This window comes from Vulpes vulpes, chromosome 13, assembly GCF_048418805.1.
Source record: "Vulpes vulpes isolate BD-2025 chromosome 13, VulVul3, whole genome shotgun sequence".
Taxonomy (NCBI): Eukaryota; Metazoa; Chordata; class Mammalia; order Carnivora; family Canidae; genus Vulpes; species Vulpes vulpes.
The window spans coordinates 55,704,251-55,725,012 of NC_132792.1; the positions used below are offsets into that span (position 1 = coordinate 55,704,251).

General features: G+C 33.8%; 1 protein-coding gene across 9 annotated transcripts in view; it reads right to left on the reverse strand.

Annotated features, from left to right (window-relative positions):
• HNF4G (hepatocyte nuclear factor 4 gamma) overlaps positions 1–20,762 on the reverse strand; it is a 121,661-nt gene that overhangs the window by 61,955 nt on the left and 38,944 nt on the right. For 5 of the 9 annotated variants that reach the window (XM_072734457.1, XM_072734449.1, XM_072734451.1 and 2 more), the window contains 2 exons: positions 10,764–10,818; positions 7,791–7,878 (listed from right to left, as the gene is read on the reverse strand). The gene's annotated coding sequence lies outside the window, so the exon portion shown is untranslated. The remainder of the gene's footprint in view (positions 1–7,790; positions 7,879–10,763; positions 10,819–20,762) is intronic. The other 4 variants (XM_072734458.1, XM_072734450.1, XM_072734454.1 and 1 more) reach the window with 1 other exon arrangement.

The window sequence follows — 20,762 nt, forward strand, 5'->3', positions numbered from 1 at the left end:
ATCCTTCTGAAAACAAAATGAGATAAACACACCACTGGAAAAGAGAACCATGGGCCAATATCCCTGATTAACTTAGATGCAAAAATCCTCAACTAAATATTAGCAAAAAAACTCCAACAGTACATTAAAAAAGTCTTTTACTGCAATCAAGTGGGATTTATTCCTGGGTTGCAAGGATGGTTTAATATTTGCAAATCAATCAGTGTGATACATTGCAGTAACAGAAAGGATAAAGAGCCATGTGATCATTTCAATAGAAGCAGAAAAAGCATTTGACAAAGTACAACATCCATTCATGATATAGACTCTCAACAAAGTAGGTTTAGAGGGAACATACCTCAACATAACAAAGGCCATCTATAAAAAATCCACAGCTAACATCATCCTTTTTTAAATTATTATTCATTTATTCATGAGAGACAGGAGAGAGAGAGGCAGAGACACAGGCAGAGGGAGAAACAGACTCCATGCAGGGAGCCTGACGTGGGACTTGATCCGGGGTCTCTAGGATCAGGCCCTGGGCTGAAGGCAGCAGTAAACTGCTGAGCCACCCAGGCTGCCCCAACATCCTTAATGGGGAAATACTGAGAGCTTTTTCCCTAAGGTCAGGAACACAACAGGGATGTCCACTCTCACCACTTTTATTCAACATACTACTGGAAGTCCTAGCCTCAGCAATCCAACAACAAAAAGAAATAAAAGGCATCCAAATTAGTTAGGAAGAAATGAAACTTTCACTATTTGCAAATGACATACCATATAGAGAAAACTCCAAAGACTGCACCAAAAAAATGCTAGAACTAATAAATGAATTTAGTAAAGTTGCAGGATACAAAATCAATGTAGAGAAATCTGTTGTATTTCTATACATTAATAATGAAGCGTCAGAAAAAATAATGAAGTGTCAGAAAGAGAAATTAAGAAAACTATCCAATTTATATTTGCTCCCAAAACACTAAGTTACCTAGGAATAAACCTAACCAGAGGTGAAAGACCTGTACTCTGAACAGTATAAAACACTGATGAACAAAGTTGAAGATAACACACAAAAAAATGGAAAAACATTCCATGCTTGTGGGTTGGAAGAACAAATATTGTTAAAATGTTTATAATACACAAAGCAATCTATGCATTTAATGTAATCCTTATCAAAATATGAACAGTATTTTTTCACAGAACTGGAACAATTCTAAAATTTGTATGGAACCACAAAAGACTAAATAGTCAAAGCAATTTGGAAACTAAAAGCAAAGCTGGAGGCATCACAATTCTAGACTTCAATTTATATTACAAAGCTATAGTGATCAAAACAGTATAGTACTGGCACAAAAACAGACACAAAGATCAGTAGAAGAGAACACAAAAGTAACAAGTAAACCCGTAATTTTTGTTGAAGTAATCTTCAACAAAGCAGGAAATAATATCCAATAGGGAAAAGATAGTCTCTTCAACAAATGGTGTCGGGAAAGCTGGACAGCAATATGCAAAAGAAAGAAAGTGAACCACTTTCTTACATCGTGTGCAAAAATAATTTAAAATGGATTAAAGGACACCTGGGTGGCTCAGTGGTTGAGTGTCTGCCTTTGGCTCAGCATGTTCCTATGTTATTAAAAAACAAGATTTGTAATGGCTGCTTAATGCTCATCATGAAGATGTATAATAATATACTTAACCATTCTCCATTCTCCTATTTAATAATTTGATTTGTTTCTAATAATTTCTACTTTAAGAAACGCTGAGATTAAAAAATTCATATTTACTTGAGATTATTGTCCCATAATGACATGTTGGGACAAAGTGAAAAACATTGTCAGTTTTACTAAAATTGTATTTCATTAAAAAAGATTTATATTCTGAAAGCTGCTATCCACTGGCTTCCTTAACTTTAGTCTTTCTTAACTTTATTTTTGAATCTTTACATATATCTGTAATAAAACTACTATTAATACTACTACTAATCCTAGGGTAGTTATAATCCAATGAGGTCTTTCATATGAATGTATCATCTGCATAGAAAATTGTGCTAAATTGGTTATTCTTTTCATCAATCCTATTAGTTATAATAGGATTATTGGTATCCTATATCAATAGGATACCAACTATATTAACATACGGGAATAACTCTAAGCAACTATAACTAATAATAATACTTATTAAGATCTTAGCTTGTTTTGTCTTGAAAAGAATGTTATGATAAATCTTCAAGGAAACTATCTGCTATACACTTGGCTTAAAAATATTATCTACTTTTGATTTAAATACTAGCTTTCTCCTTGGATTTAAGGAAAGTAGACTTCTTAATAAACTCAGCTGTGTATCAGTGATACTGCACTTCCATGGACAGTTGCATAGACTGTATACTGTTTTAGGGAGAAAAGACAGATGAATAACCTGAACAATTTACACTGTGAGGCCACTTGGTGAGATGCAGGGGGCAGTGTAACAACGGCTGAGGAAAGAAATAGCAGAACTACAAGAGTGTGCAGGGAGGGGCCCTGGGATCTGGAATTTCCTCGGGGAAATTGGTGGATTATCCTTTTTATAAAAAAAAAAGATAGTCTCTGTCTACTTTGTTAACAGGACTATTAAAAACCAAAGGTACTGAGTAGTGCAGGGAACTCTGCACCATCAGCACTACTTAAAGAATTACATTTGTGTTAGAAAGAAAATGTGAACTTCTCTTGGCTGATTTATTAAAATAAAAGCAGAAATTTTATTCAAACTATTTGAAATAAATGAATACATATCTAGTAAATCATCACTCGCTTTTTAAAAGAAGTATAATATCAATTTTGTACTTATTTTAGTAAACTGCAAGATGATAAACAATTAGTGATTTCCTCATAATTGGAAAGCTGGCATCATAAACACATCATTTCAAACTTTATTTTGTTGGTGCATGTTAAGTTCATAGGTCACTGAGTTCAGAAGTGTTCAAGCATCCCTCCTAAACACCCAGTCACTACTGAATACTCTGTTTTTTAGTCAAAAGAGAATAAAACATTAGATTAAAATTTCAACTAGAATATGAAAGCTTAATGGGGAATTACTTCAAATAGGAAACAATAATAAAACACTAGTTTAAATCTGGTATAAACATTATCACTGTCATTTAGAGAATTAAAATGTGAGTGCTTAAAATTTTGTTGGGATAATTTAAAATTAAAATTGTTTTGATGAGAATAAGTAAGTGTGATCACCAGCAGATCAATATTTAAAAGAATATAAACTCATCAGTATTCTGGCATAGTCTATGGTATTTATGAGTACTAAAGGTGCTCAGGAAAAGCAAAAAAAGAAAACCAGTCTTTAATGGAAATTATCTCCTTTAAGATTAACAGAAGAAGGCTGTACTAAAACCCTCCTAAATTTTTAGATGAGACTTTTCTTCCAGGCAACTGGCCAATCCATCTGCCTCTTTCTTAACTATAGTAACACTGTGAAGTGTTCCTTAATCTCCTTGTTCTAGAAGGTATCTACATTATACTGCAAAGCATCAAGTAGGGGACACTGAGGTTAAGAGCAAAAGATTTTACCTTTGAAGATGACCCACTTACAGTTCTATCATTTTGAAGATATTGTCCTATTGCTCTTGACAGTCAGGCTTGCACTAGTTTTTATCAATATCATGATTTTTCTCAGGCCTATATAAAAAGGCTATCTGAACATTTCTAATAATATACGCTAGTTTTTATTGAACAAAGGTATAAATAAATAGACTGCATTCATGTTAAGGAATGAAGACACACATGCAGTCCAGAAGTATATGTAAGTGGCTATCATTCATTTTTTGTTGTTGTTCTGGCATTATTTGATTTTTATTTTTTAATGTAAATTTCCAAAAGCTAAAAGTTTCATAAGACATTCGAGTGTACATTTTTTTTTATTGAAACACAATTGGTAATATTGATTTTAAATTTCCCTGTGGACAGTCTCCAAGAAGCCCATTAAGGCTCTGACCCCTCCTGATGACATATGTGCTCTCCAGGGAGTGCCCTATCATCTCATCATTATCTTTTATTCATCCCCATACACTTGCTAGCTCCTGCAGGAATTAGAGATGGCAACAATTCAAAGACATAATAACCATGATAGAATGAAGTACAGGTAAGTGCCTCATAAAGAAATATGCTAACATACTGTTACTAAAATTCCAAGAAAGGAGAGTTTTTCCCTGACTTACTAAGTTTATTCATTAGAGAGATGGCCATAGAGTTGGACCTTGAAAAACAAGTGTAACCGCAACTGGTACAATGGGTAGATGAGTATCCCATGAAAAGTCTGGGATATAAAGCATTCGTACTTTGTCTAATTCTAGCACAGGAATTAGAAAAGAAGAAATGGATCATATTATGGTAATGGTGGAAGGATTTCCAGATGTAATTTAGTCCAAGGGCTCTTCAAATCTTTAATTTATGGAAGTATCTTTTAAACAAATATCAAGCATGCAACCCATAGGTAAAATACAAAGTATGAATTGTGTGGGAAATAAAAGCACTCCAGATGTGTTGGACTCAGCCGAGCACTGTTTGAAAGTCAGCAACCTAATTCCAACCTCTGATGAGAGAATGAGACCCAGAGAAATGATGTTACTCCCTCAAGATCATTCATTATTAGAACTGGAGACCGAGAGTCCTTTACTTACGCTGCAGTAATATATATAACACTATGGATTACCTCAGCTGTTTTTGGGCAAGGTTCAAGAAATAAGATAAAATATTATTCAGATATCACACTTAGGTATGAAGAAATTAATAGTGGTGAAGACTATCTTAAACTCCAACTGAGTTTTATTTTAAATGTTATATTTATTATTCACTCAATTTCCCTGATGAGAAATTACATAACATAAAACTGAAAATCCTATAGAAGACCTGTATTTGCATATTAAAGTGCAGTTATGTTGTCGCATTTTGCCAGAGCTGCCAGCTTTACTCTCTTTGACACACTTCCAACATGGGTTCCATCGTGGCTGCACACATGTACAATCAATATGTGTCCTGCTCAAAAAAGTGAAGGTTATTTTCCCCAGGTTTGGATTTAATTCAATGCACATGTTAGATATTTTCCAGTTAACCTATTAAAGCTTTGTGTTATTAATTCTTGATAAATTACTTTGATTAACAAAATAATTACCTTATGTATAACAGAGATAAGCCAAATATTACCTATTAGGCAATTAAATATACATCCGATAAAAATTACATTACTCTTAAATTGCACAGGATTGTTTCCAAAAACAAAATTCTTACTTGAACAACAAAAAATATCTAAACATTAGGGATTGAAAAGATTTTTCAAATTTCTTCAGCTTATGGTAAAATGTTCCTTCATGTCCACACCCACAGTAGTTAAACAAATATAGAAGAACACTTGTTATATTCCCTCTTGTTATCTTGTTTCTAATAAACAAAATGTTCATTCAGCAAATAAGTAGTCACACAGCATAGCAATTTCTTTACACAAAACACCCACACACACATATACCCCCCCCCAAAAAAAAACAGTAAAAACAGTGACAGGACCTCGTTAATGACACAGCCTGGTATGATTTTCTAGACTGACTTTATCTCTGATTATTTACTGTGCTGTGAATAAGTGGTTGGCTCTGAAGGCAGTCTTCAAACGTTCAAATTCTGGTTCTATCACTTATTAGTCATGTGACCCTGGGGAAATGTACCTAAATTATTTTTTGCCTCAATTTCCTTACGTGTAAAAATGAAATAATATCATACATAACTGAGAAGTAAGTTAATACGTGTGAATTGTTAACTATTGTAACTGACATTTTTAAAATACTCAGTGTGAGTTATTATTAGTCTGAAACTATGAACAAGTGAAGGATTCACACATTTCTTTTTTTCAAAGGCAGAAGAAAAACCAAATATTCCATATGGATTATAAAATAACAACAAAAAAAGTATAGATTTTAAAAATTCTTAAGCTATGCAAGAAATAAAAAGTTTAACTTGTAGGAAATGTAGCCCTCTTCCACCCCTCCTTTTTGGTGTATACAACTGCTGTTAAAGGCAATCATTTCTACTTCTTTAGGTAAAATAATCTTTTGTCTTCATTCATAAGCAAAACCAGGAGAGGCAGATCTGTTAAAAAGGGTTGGAGCTCCTGCAGGACAATTCAGAAAGTTGCATTTGAAAGGAGAGTATTGTGCTTAACACGTAGGAGGGGCCAATTCTGAGCCAGGCATTTTGCGAGGCCCTCTTCTTTCTCATTTAATCCTAATCAGATCCTACACAGTAAGATGTGTTATTGTCCTCAGTTTTATAGATGAGAAAACTGATACTCAAAAGGTGCAGTAACTTGAGCAGAAACACACCCCTGACAAGACCAAGATTCCAACTTAAATTTATCTGAGACCAAAGGCATTCCCTGGTCACCACGTCACATATAGGGACTCCAGAGTCTAACAAGCCACTTTATTTAGTTTATTTAAAGTGCGCTCCATTATCTAGCTACTCTGTTGCCAGATTCAACATCTAGCTCTTACTTTGCTATAAATTTTACCATCTTCACTAAGACAAAAATATTTGTTTAAAAATCCGATTCTATAAGACTTGAATTTTGGAATCTATATAACAACGAGTTTTAGGACTTTAGAAATGCCTGTGGAAGTATTATTAGAGCTCTCATATATAGGAGTTCCCTTGAAAGATTTTTATCCTCTGTCCCTAGAATCATTTGAATTTCAAAATCATTTGAATTTATGTAAAGTCATGAATAATGGGAATTTGTTTTAATAATATTTGCAATGGTGCAAGTGGTAATGCAAAGAAATGCAAGGTTTAGCAGAATAATAAACACTAGATTTTGATTTTATTTAACTTGGACATAAATCTTATTTAGAACATTTGTATACACAGAAAATGGGTGTTTCTTGCTTAGATATCCTTTAAACTTCCACTCCAAATTGGTCACCAGAAATGAACTGTTCTTCAACTCTTGTGTATATAAAGAAACTTGAAGGATTTAATTCTGAATATACAGGATTCAATAGGCAATAATATTTTTCATTTTCCATGGTGTGATTTTAATAAATATTTTAGAACTAAAAGTCTGTGATTCAAAAAGTGACCTAGAATCCTTTCAAAATTTAATGGTACAGTTTAACCACATGGAACACACTCATGTATCAAGTCAAATGGTTTCTTTTTTAACTTCAGGATAATCTAAACAAAACAAAACAAAACAAAACAAAAAAACAGGGATGCTGGATGCTGGGGTGGCTCAGCAGTTGAGCATCTGCCTTCAGCTCAGGTCATGATCCCCTGGTCCTGAGATCAAGTCTCACATTAGGCTCCCTGCGGGGAGCCTGCTTCTCCCTCTGCCTGTGTCTCTGCTTTTCTCTGTGTCTCTCATGAATAAATAAATAAATCTTAAAAAAAAATCTAGAAAACCAAAATATTTAAGATACTTGAAGCTAAACTGGCAAATGTCTCTTTCTTTCTTTTTTTTTTTTTCAAATGTCTCTTTCACATGACAAACTCTAGTAGAGGTGCTATCAATAAAAATGGCAAGATGCTGATAAAAAAGTAGAGTAAGGAGGTTATTTAATTCTAATAGATAAGTAACCCAAAGTATCAACTACTACATTAAGTAAAACTTTTGTGCTTAGTTTTCAAACTAGATCTATTCATGAATATTAGGAATATCAATACTTTAGTCAGGGGCATCTACTTGTCACTCTTCAAGTCTTTTCCTGTGGAACTGGAGCTGTTTCTTTACCTCACATCATTAATTTATTTACCTAGCTCTAGAAGAGGGGAGGGACTTACCTGGCGGGTAAATTTGGAAGGACTAAATTGGGATGATGAATAGCTCCATCTAAGTCTGCAAGTTCCCACAGAAGTTTACAGTTCTTTTCTCAAAAAAAAAAAAAAAAAAGACATGAATAAATTACAGAACTATATACAAATTACATGAATAAATTACAGTACATGCAAAAACAAATTTTAAAAAGTGTCTCATTATACATTATTTCCTCACAAATGCTAAACCACATAACCCTGTAAATTTAGCCAATAAGTTCAGCATGTGTAAAAGCAACATAAGCTGATATTGAAGTTGATAATAAGAAATACTCAAAAGTTCAACAACTTGCATTGGAAATTGAAAGTAAATTAGAAAGTCATAAACAAATTGCCAGTTAGAAACTACTTAACATATACTTTAGTTCCATCTCTACATTAAAAAGTTTTATTCTATGGTTTATTGTAAATGAAAAATAAGACTGGGAACTGGGCATTTTCTTCTTGGCACTTTAAAATAAAAACAATAAATAAAATCTCATTGAAGCTGTAGGTTTCCAGGCTCATCAACATAACTGATCCAAGGGCCATTAGTGGCTCATAAAATAAGAAAGCTCAATAAAATAATCATAAACTCACATGTTTATTTAGTTCTGAGACCTAAGTGATGGACCTTTGTACCTGACCATGCCTAGAGACAGTTTCATTACACACACACACGCGCGCGCACACACACACACACACACACACACACACTAATGTGCTCTTAATTATGTAAACTCACATACACACATTTATGGGCATCTGTAATGCCATCATATCTATACTTTGGTAAACAACAAAGGGGCATTACTTAGTTTCCTTTTCTAAATAAATAAGTTGAGCAATAGCTTTTTATTTAAATTATAATTATTCTAACGCTTAACTTCTAAGTTTCCTCTGAATGGCAGATAAACCCAAACTAAGAAGAAAGGCTTGACTAATGTGAACATATTTTATCCCTCTCTAATTGTATTTCCAGCTTTCAGAACTTGCTTTATCATTATCAAATTCATTTAAGTAATTTTTAAGGATAGGGGATCCAAAATTTTCATACAATAATCATCTTCTTTCTAACTTCCTAACTTACCCATAAATGGAGAATACTCAGAACTTTGTAATTTCTTAAGTGGCAGTAGAGTCTCAGACAAATTTAGGTTTAATAAAGCATATGTTTCCTACACAACAAATACATTGTTTTTACACACTTAAAAAATGTCTCTTGTTAGTAACACAAAGTTTAAATAGAGTAATACTATATCCTTGATTAAAATAGTTGTGTCTGGTCAATCTTCAACTTACTGAAAGCAATGTTTATTCACACGTTAAGTTTCTATTGTCTACAATCAGTATCCCTCTCATTCCCTCTGGTATTTTCGAAGAAGGAAATTGAATTTTCTTCCTTTCAAGGTGATCTCTGTAGCTAGAATTTTGATATAATCTTCTAGATTCTTTTCTAGTCATGTTTAGGGGTGTTCTCTATTGACTCTCTCTGCTTGACCCATCCCAGATTCTCACCTCCTTCCCATCTTAAATCTTCTCTTGACTATTGTCCTACTTTTTTTCCTAATTCTTTTCCCCCTCAGTTCTAAGAAATTGCTATTTGGGCTCTATGTCAACATCATCCACTTACTTTTTTTTAACCCCATTCTGCCTCAGTCATGGCAAGAAACTTTTTCTCTACTAGTTATCACCAGTCAAGGGCACAACTCCTCATTCTGTGATAACTCTTTTGCATAGTCTTCTATTTGGACTCCCCAGTTCCAATCAAATTTACCTTTCCTGATGACTTAATCTTTCTAAAGTGTAGTTTGGTTAATCTTTCTAGTGTGGAGTGTAGAAACAGTGGAAGGCAAAAAGGATCCCCAATGATTCTTCAGTAGCTAAAGAACCAAATGGATTCCTCTTCCTCTGGACAAACTTCATCTTGATTTCAACTTCATCTTGATTTCACTATTCTTTTCACCTCTGACTTAGTAACTCTGTTAAAGTTACCATTCTTCCACAAAACATTTATATGCCTGCCTCAAACTTTAGTGTTTCCTTTGTCTAAAACAGTATTTTTCAAACATTTTAAACTATGACCTAAAGTGAGACATAAATTGTGACCAAGTATACACACAATTAAACATATATATTATATGGGATGCCTGGGTAGCTCAGTCAGTTAAGTGGCTACCTTCAGCTCAGGTCATAATCTTAGAGTCCTGTGATAGAGCCCTACATTGGGCTTCCTGCTCACAGGGAACCTGCTTCTCCCTCTCCAACTTGCTCATGCTCTTTCTTGCCATCTCTCTCTCTCTCTCTCTCTCTCTCTCTCTCTCTCTCTCTCTCTCAAATAAATAAGTAAATAAAAATTTAAAATATCTAAACATATGTTATATGTCAGTATCACATATAAATCCAAACAATCTTCATGACATAATGACACTGGAGCTTTTTACATGTAAATCATGATCCACCAAATTTATTTCATTGCCCAAGAACGAAGAGAAACCCACAGTTTAAACACCCTTACCTATATTTTGTAAATCCCTGGACTTTTTCTAGGTTTAACTTGATTATATACTTCATTACCCCATCTATTCACTTTATTCAAGATAACAAGTAATAATGTCTTATTGGAAGTCAGGCATTTCTGTCTGCACTGGGAATAAAATGACAATGAGCAAAAACAGCCTGCTCTCCTGGAGCTTGTAGAGTCCATCCTAAAAGACAATGATCATTCATGTTCCTCTATTCTTGAAGTATTTACCTATTCCATCTATTTCATAGCTATATCATGCCACTTTACATTTCTTCAGCTTTTTAATCTAAATTCCACCTCCACAAATAGACTGTACTATCCTTCAAGAGAGGGATCTTAATTATACATATCTGCACTCTGTACCATCACTTAGTAAGGGGAACAATGGGGCAAAGTGAAAACACAATGGGTTCTAGCCTTAGCTTGCCACTTACCAGCTTTGCAAGTTTAGGACAGGCACTCAACTTTTCTCAAGTTCAGTTTCCTCATCTGTAAAATGAAGAGGTTGCACTATATCAGTGGTTTTCAAATTCTACTGTGAAAAGTGTTCAGGATTCAAGGCAGGCTTTAAGACATGAGAGGAAGGGTTTTCACTCAAAAGAGGGGCATGGGGACTTGAATCCCCTTCTCTTTTCTCAACTGCAGCTTACAATATTATTTGAAAAAGAGAAAGGTCTTGATGCTAAAAAATGTTTTAATTATTCAATCTCAGGATTTTGCAATCATGTGCTCCATTTTCCCTGCCATACAAGTTGAAGTGGAGGAAGAAGAATAAGGTAGGAAGAAATAAGGTAGGAAAGAGGGAAGATGGAAGACAAACAATTTTTAATAGAGTTTATACACTACAATGTTTCAAAAACTGTGTTAGGAACAGTATATATGTTTCCTTATTTTTTCTATTAATAATTTCACAAGATAGGAATTATTAGGCCCATTTTATACATGAGAAAAATGAAGCTCAGGAAGGTTAGATCACTTGATCAAGTACTATAATTAAAAAGAAGTGTGGCCAAAATGTTCTCTCTTCCATTATCTCAAGCTCCCTTTAAAAGAACCTAACAAGGACATTGCATTTGCTTTTTGTTTTTTGTTTTTTTATGTTTCCTATATTTCATTTTAATCCTCACAACTTTGAGGTATATAGTTCTGCATTATTCTTATTTTGCCAATTAGGAAACCAAGGTTCTAAGAAATGAAAGTGATCTTCCCAATGCCAAATAATTCAATGGGAGCAAGAATGGAATTAAATGCTTGAATTCATATTCTGTGCTCTTCCCATATACCAAATTTTCTCCTTTAAAAGAAAGAAAGAGAAATAGGGAAACAGTAGGAGGGAAGGAGCCAGAAAGGAGGAAGCAAGCAGAGAATTATAATTCCACTGCTTATTTAAGAGGTCTGGTGAGTTTAAATGAGATAATTTAATGGAAAGCACCTTGAAAAATCTGAAATACTCTATCATCATTATTATTATTTATTCAAACAATGTGCAGTAAAGTTGACATTTGATATTTTTGTAAAATTCCATGTGGTAACTGCAAATATAAAAGAGCTATATAATGAATTAATTGCCTAGACACACTACAGAAACTCCTATAAAAGAAGGACAATCTGACACTCTTGAGATTATGATACAACAGTTGGTTATATATGCCTGCTTTCTGCTCATGATATACAGTCCCTACTGGCAGTAGAATAATTCAAATTTTCAATTTTTCTTGAATTTCATCACAAACTCAATCAAAGGCATGGAAGTCAGTATTTTAATATCCTTGCACTCTGTGAAAAATAATAGCATGCTCTACTACCTGAACTCTTAGAGCATTTTTTATTTTGATTGTCTTCCCATTATACTGAGAGATTGTCAGGACCTTATCAGGAAGATCATCCAAACAAACTAGAACATTATTAAGGTTCCAGCAGTGCAGTAACTCACTGAATGTATGAGTGATTAAAAGCCATACAGTTGTGACAAGGACCATAAGGAGATCAGACAATAGAGTTACATTTCTTTAAAAGGTGGAAGAAAAAAGAAGGACTAGAATGATTTAACCCTGTGAATCCTTTCCAGTATTTAGGCTGCAGCATTATTTGATCAATATTTAAAGCCTTATGTGACTGAATTCCTTATGGTAAATAATTTCCAACCATCAAAACAGGGAAAGATAGGATTGACAAACAATTACAACATAATTATTGCCTTGCCACAGTGCCAGAGTCCCAAAAATTGATATTTTGATAAAACAAGATGTCTTGACATTAGTAAAATACCACCATTTTTAGAATTTATCATTGACTGTAGTTAAACTTTTTTTGATTCATTGAGATATTTGGACTTAGAAACATATTCCCATTTCATTTAACATTCACAAAACTATTAATTAAATGCCTCCTATTTGCCAGACATTGCACTGTTTACTGGAAATACGGCATTATGAGAGAATAGATGCTCCTTGGAGGAATGAACAATCTAGGGTGAGAGAGAAACAGCTAAATTAATTTTTTACAATGAGATGTAATTGAAAAAACGCCTCTGCCATGTTGTTAAATGAAGCCAATTGACCTTTAAAACAAAACAGTACCAAATTATTAACTGTATTCTCTTAAGCAGAGGAGAACAGTGATTATTATAGACTTTATTTTCTTCTGTATATGTCACCTGTTTTTTTAAGAGTTTTTTTTTATACATTTATAATCAAAAGTAAAGAATCCAAGAGAGAAGTTTTTAAATGAGTATTTAGGTAGAATGGGATTAAAATCCCCAGAGGAACACTGACTGGGTCAGGTAAAGCCTGAGAGCAAAAATTATGTCTGAACTGGCTCTGCATGGCAAATGACTTATTGAGTGTAGAAGACAGTGGGTGATAGTTGAAGCAGTGAGAAAATCATCTAGAAGAGTAAAGAGTTTGAAAGTCAGCATTCCATATAGATTTGAGTGGTGGATGAGGAGAGATGGAAACTGAATGTTCCTCAGGAGAGAAAAATATTGAGACTAAGCTATAAAGAGCTTTAAATGCTATTCTAAAGACATCCAGTTTTTATCCTGTAGTCAGTGGAGAGCCAAGGCTCTAGCAGTTGAGGCCTCTAAACATGGGACATTCTCAGAATTCTCTTTTTAAAGATGTTTCTGACTCCAAATGTTTGTGAGGGTAAAACTCTTGGTTGCAGATGAAAAATTCTAATGAATAAAAATTGAGTCAGTGGATTTGAAAGGTATGTTGAGTTGGAACTGACAGGACCTGTTCACCAAGTGGATGGAGGAATGAGAAAGAAGATATACCAACACATAACTCGGAGAGATCTGAAGATTGGAAATTGAAGGGCAATAGGATTTGGGCAAATAAAGAGTTAGTGAAAATACTGGTCATACTGAGGAATATTCACTGGATAGTTTGAACACAGGTCTCATACTCATGAGAGAGTATAAGTGGCCCTTTCTCTTCAGTAAAGTGGCTACTTATATAACATTAGCAAGTCAGTGAGTAACGTTTTAATCTTATCAGTGAAATTCTTAAAAAAAGGGCTTGAGGAAGTTTTTAATGGCAAAATAAACAAACAAAAAATCATATACACCAAGAATACTCATATTTATATACTTCCCTTCTGATATAAATTGGACTATTGTCCCAATTATTCAGTTTCTTATACTAGGATTATACATCCACACCCTGTGCTAGGTACTTTTACAGTGCCTGTGCTGTGAGTGGAGTATACTTCCCCACCAACTAATGTTGAGGTTGGCCATGAAACTGCTTTGACTAATAGAATGTTAGTGGACATGATGCAACAGAAACTTTGTTTTCATGGCTTGGCTTGCTCTCTTGTGTACCCGTCATCTGCCAAAGAATATGCCACTCTATCCACGGTCCCTTCAACTGTACTTCAGACCTGAAATATAATCAGAACTCTGTGGTGTAGCCCTAATCCAAAAGAGCCTGGCCTATATCAATCCTATTAACACCCTTGAGAGTATAAAAATAAAGAGTAAGTCATTGAGCATTTTATGGCTTGTTGTTGTTGTTATGCAGCATTAGTGTAGCAATCACTGACTAATACAGCTTTTCCTTTACCTCAGAGTAAAGAAAAAGGAGGTGCGATTTTTTTTTTCTAAAGACTGATTCCTTTTTTTTTATTTTTTTAAGACTGATTTCTATAAAAGCATAGTGTACTTATAGAACATATATATAATGATTTTATACAGAAAATCCCAAAGTTGAAGACAGTATTAACAGACGACTCTATAAATCAAGGTCTTTGCATATTTATTGGTAAGGTTATTGCATTTCAATGAAAATTCATGCATGATTTTTAATGAATATTAATAAGCTAATTCTAAACATCTATGTGGTATTCAAAATAATAAGAACAGCAATACAATCTTAAAAATAATATTTTGTTTGCTTTTATGCATGTATGGTATATTTTATAGTTTAAAAATATTAAAATAAATAATAGAAATAATTATAGAACTGAAGAGATCCTAGAGATTAAACATATAATAACCAAAATACAAAGTGCATCAGAAGCCTAAAAAGTAAGCAATAAAAATATTTCTTATGTAAAGAACAAATGTAGAAAAAAGAATAAAAATATGGAGAGAAAACTAAAAACAAAGAAAACTAACCTGGGAGATCCAACTAACAGAAACAGGAAGAGAAAATGAAAACAAAGAAATGGGAAACAAGTAATCATTAAAGAAAAAGAAAAAACTAGAATATATCTCCCATACTAAAGTAGAATATAAGCTTCAAAATTGAACAGGCCCATGGGGATCTTAAGTCAAAGGATGGATGAAAAAAGGCCCACACTCATCTCCTTTTGAAATTCTCCAATTGTGTTGCATTGTGAGATTTTCAAAAATATGTAGAGCCCCACAAGGGACGTTTTGGGGGAAGAAAATCTGAGACAACATTAGGCATTGAGGGTTAAAAAAAAATGAGGGTAAGGTAAGAGCAAATTGAGAAACAAAAAGAAACATAATTTGAAATTTCAGGGTTAAGAACAAACCTGTCTGAAAAGTTAAAGCCCAGATGTAAAGTAAATGTAAATTTAGAATGATTTCAAGCAATCGAGTTTAATAAACAAAAGAAAGAATCATTTGAGCACATCTAACATTTTTTCAATGGTATCTTAGGTTTCTGGGGATGAACCGATATCCAAGTACAGCCTCAGCTTTAGACAGTACTTGTGGACTATCAACATTATTTACATGTTTCCAACTTTTAGAGTCAATTTAAATATAAAAAAGAGGAAGACTTGGTGGTGGTTACTGAAAGAAAAAAATATAAATATAAATAAGCTTGAGAACATAAAAGTTTAGCTGACCAAAAGTAAGCCACAGGAGGAAGGAAAGGGTGAAGAAATTAGTAGAAGTAATAATAACTTGTCTTAAAAAATTAAGAGTCTAGATTTGTTGAAAAAAGAAATTAATTTTTAACTGCATTATTTCAAGTTATAAAAGTAATCAATAAAAGAACAAAACGAAAAATAGAAATGTCAAATATTCAAAGGAAGGGCTAGGAGAGATGGGGTAAGTTAAGAAAGAGGGACACATCCTCAACTTTCAGAGCAGGAGTCAATTATACTATTTTAAGTCGAGGGCATGTGATCAAGAATTACAGAGTAGCACTCCAACAGAAAAGAATTAAAAAGCAACAGTTAGGAGTTGCCCTGAAAATTTGTTGAGAAGAAAGCAAAGACAAGGCAGAGAGAGAACTTATTAATTCTAACCGTCCTGTAACATGATTGTGATTAATCAAAAAAAGTAATTTTAAAAGACTGACTCAGAATTCATGTCCCATAAAACTACTAGCTGTACACTTAGAGCAATAAAAAAAACTTTCATCTTAAAAAAAAATAAGTACCTAAAATGGTATGAGAAGAAGCCATCATCAGGCTAATGAATTAATTCGAATGCCCAAATTTAACATTATAAGGAGAAAAAATGCAGGCATTGAGTATGAGAGGAAAAAAAGGGAGGAGTAGCAAAATATTATTTGTTAAATAAAAATAAGGCTGACACAGAATGTTAAACATACTTAGAAAATAAACAGATTTTGCAGGTTTAATTGTTATTACTCAGTACTTGTGATATTTGCATGCAGCGTGTACTATTTTAACCATTTTCTCTTTGTTATTTTCTAAAAATAAGGGAGAAGAAACAAGCATTTGTTAAACACCTACCAGGTAAGTGTTTAAATATGTTTTTATTTGTTCTACGGAATAAAATTTGGTATAATTTTACCAGCATATTAACTCTAAAGAAATAGCACTAAGAGATTTATCTGAGGTTAGTAAATGATGGAGCAAGGATTTATCTGGATCCCAAACTACTTCTATATAATAGAATATATTATATTCTATTATATATATATTATATTAACATAGTCATTTTAGTGATTATTAATCTTACTGATTATATATGGTCTACTAAATTATAATATCAAAATATTAACATTAATTTTATTAATATTAATCTTCACACAACTGTACTATGTTTATCTATATCTTCCTTAGCTTCTGCAATAGGCAAAATAATGGCCTCCAAAAATGTCCTAATCCTTGGAAGCTCCAAATATGTTATTTTACATGGCAAAAGTGACTAGAAAGATGTGATTAAGTTGAGAATCTTAAAAGAGGGTGAATAGGGCAGCCCGGGTGCCTCAGAGGTTTAGTGCAGCCTTCAGCCCAGGGCATGATCCTGGGCAACCCGGGATCCAGTCCCACGTCAGGCTCCCTGCCTGGAGCCTGCTTCTCCCTCTGGCTGTATCTCTGTCTCTGTCTCTGTCTCTCTGTGTCTCTCATGAATAAATAAATAAAATCTTAAAAAAAAAAAAAAGAGGGTAAACATCCTGAAAAAGCCAGATGGGCCTAATGCAATCAGAAGGGTCCTTAAAATATGGAACAGGGAGTCAGAGGAGTCAGAAAAAGGGATGTGGTGACAGAAATAGAGATTAGAATGATAGGATTGTTAGCTTGGAAGATGGAAGATGGAAGAAGGGGCCACGAGCCCCAAGGAGTAGAGAAAAACTCTAGAAGCTGGAAAAGGTAAGGAAATAGATTCTCCATCAGAGTCTCCAGAGCAATGCAGCCCTCTTGAATCTTAAATTCAGTCCAAGGAGACTTCTTTGGGACTTCTTGTGTTATAAAAAAAAAAAAAAACATATAAAATAATATATGCTATTTCAAGCCACTCAATTTGTGGTAATTTGTTATAGCAGAAATAGGAAGCTAATCCTAGACTAGCTTCAAAATCAGAAAGATCTGGGCTTATGTCTTGGTTCTGCTATGATTTGGGGCAAGCTTCTTAACCTCTATGAACATCTTTATCTGCAAATTTGAAATTATAAAAAACAAGTAGGGTGATCACGCACCTACGGTTAGAGCTCATTCATGGGCAAACACTATTATTACGTACCGATTATGGAAGAAAAATAAAATCTGTAAGAAAAAAAGGGTTAAGATTGTTTTTTTGCTTCCAAAGCCCCAAAGTTAGCTAGCCAGTGATTTTTCATAGCATATTGGCTACAAGTTGAAATATGAAGGAGGAAAACTGTTCCAATATTGAAACCACTTCATGATTTGAGCTCATTCACTGTACTCCTTTAATATCTAGCCTCTTTGGGGGAAGAGGCAATATCCTTGACTGGCTATAAATTTATGAGCGTAGTTGCTTTTATGGCTCTGAATGTAATAGAACTTAAGTAAATACTGATAAGTTCTCTATTCTTCTGAGAAGTTTCCACCCACATAATATTGTCCTATCATTGGAAATCCCCACAGTTTTGATAAGAACGAAGGCAAGAACTCTTTTTTATATAATACTTGTCAATTAGAATCAGAACAGCATTCATCATTTTAGTTGGAAAGGCTTGGTATTTTTTTAAAAACCCACTTGAAGTCTGTATAATGAAATTTTGCTTTTATTGTCTTTGGAGCACCTTCAGCTGGTCCTTGGGAGGTTAATGTTGACTTTCAAGTTTATTTTTTTCAAGCATCCTTTAACATGGTTTGCATTTATAGATTAAATGGTAAACTGGATTAAAGGAAATAAGTATCTTCTGTCTCTCCACATAAATTGACTATATTTGAAAACCATGTCCATCTTTTCAATATAGGGATAGGTACTGCCTTCATTAACTGCACCTGTAGGGAATTATAGTAACTTTTTCAAACCATTTAGATACCAGTCGTTTTTCAGGAATTCTTTGTGTTCACAGCGTATTTAAAGAGGTTTTTCCTCAGATGCCACATATTAAACTTTCTGTGTACTGTATCATAACATTGAGCTAGTTAATTTCTATCCAAGGGTTCTCACAAATAGGCGAATTCTTACTAAAAAGCAAAATCATTCTAAAAAGTTTAAAATGTGAAAAAAAAAGTTTAAAATGTGACTAAGGAAAAATGATTTACTACATGATTCCCCCTATTCCATAGTGTATAGTTTTTCACTGGTTGTGCAGCCCTTTATTTATTTATTTTTATTATTTAAAAATAAAAATTAAAAAAAATAATTATTTTTAAAGATTTTATTTATTTATTCATGAGAGACAACACAGAGAGAGGCAGCGATATAGGCAGAGGGAGAAGCAGGCTCCCCACAGGGAGCCCGATGTAAGACTGGATCCCAGAACTCCAGGACTACGCCCTGGGCCAAAGGCAGACACTCAACCACTGAGCCACCCAGGCATCCCAATGTGCACCCTTTAAAACATGTCTTACGTTATCTGAAAAACCTCTCTTTAGGGAACCATCATCATTATCATCATCAACATAAATATTATTATAACTAATAATAATAATAATAATAATAATAATAATGTCTCTACTCCCAGCATGGAGCCCAATGAGGGCTTGAGCTCAGGACCCTGAGATCAAGACCTGAGCTGAGATCAAGAGTTGGGACGCTTAACGGACTGAACCACCCAGGCACCCCAGGGAACCATTACTGATATCAACCAAAAGATCCTGCAAATCTTGCACTTATTTAGCTTTGGACTAAGTAAACTTTTGCTTTGGGTATTTCCTTTCTGGAATGTGAGAATGAGTATCAGACATCACCAAACAAAGTCCCCATATCCTGTATGAAACTAGTAGGTGTTCGTTAAATGCTTATAGAGTTTCATATACATATATGACAGCACACTCACACACACACACACACACACGTATGAGTAACATTCCAGAAATGGGGAGCTTTTCCAGACTGCTTCAGCATTCTGAAGATAAATGCCTGTCCATGCTGACATCACATCATTAGTGTCTGAATCACTCCAATGGATAGGAGATGTTATAGATGGAATATGCTTCCCCAAAATGTGTGTGCTGAAACCCTAATCCCAACTTGATGGTATTTAGTGGTGAGACCTTTGGGAGGTAACTAGGTCATGAAGGTGGGGTTTTTATGAATGGGATTAATGTCCTTATAAGAAGAGGGCAGAGAACTCGATAGTTCTTTTTCTGCCATGTGAGGATACAGCAAGAAATCATCTGTCTGCAACCCAGAAGAGGGTTTTCAACCAGAACCTGACCATGCTGGCACCATGGTCCTGGACTTCCAGCCTCTAGAACTATAAGAAACAACTGTTTGTTGTTTAAGGCACCCAGTCTTTGGTAATTTGTTAGAGCAGCTTGAACTAAGACAGGAGGTATGAATAAACATGTATATGATTAAATGCATAAATGAACAAACATTTCCTGAATGAACATATGTATGAATTAGTTCCTTGATTTTACACAAGGACATAGCAGAGTTTACCTCTCTTTGCTTACGCAAAGCCAAAGTACACAGTTCATTTATAAACACCACTATACAAGCAAGATTTTGAAGTGACAACTAGAATAAATATTTTATTACCCAGAATCCTATCACCCAACAAAACAACTATATTTTTTTCATGTTCCTACTAGTTTCCTGATCATATTTTATATTGTTTATTCATATAGCACAGAGAAATCAGAATTTTTTTCTACATAATGAGAACAATTCAGGCACAAGTTTAAAATCCTGCACATATATTAGGTTTCATATTCTTGACGGTCCACAGTGATCTCTCCTTCCTAAGAACTCATGACACTTTACGAATATCCTGCTGACTAGGGATATGGCCATATATTGTTACAAGACATACTTGGTATTATTATTTATCCTAAATTCTATTCAATTTTATATGTTATTTGCCCAGCTACTGTGAAGCTCCTTCCTATCAGGAGGTAGGAATTATGTTTCCTTATATAATCCCACTTAGCCTAGAAGAATGAGGAAGATGAGAGAGATGACAGATGGGTAGATAGATAGATATTTGTTGAATGACTGTCAAACAGATGTAGTCATTATAAGTGAATAAAAATGAAATGAGAAAAATTAAAAAATGCCTAATATTTTGTATTGTTGTATTTTGAATATAATTAAAATGGTATGTTTACCTAAGATAGAA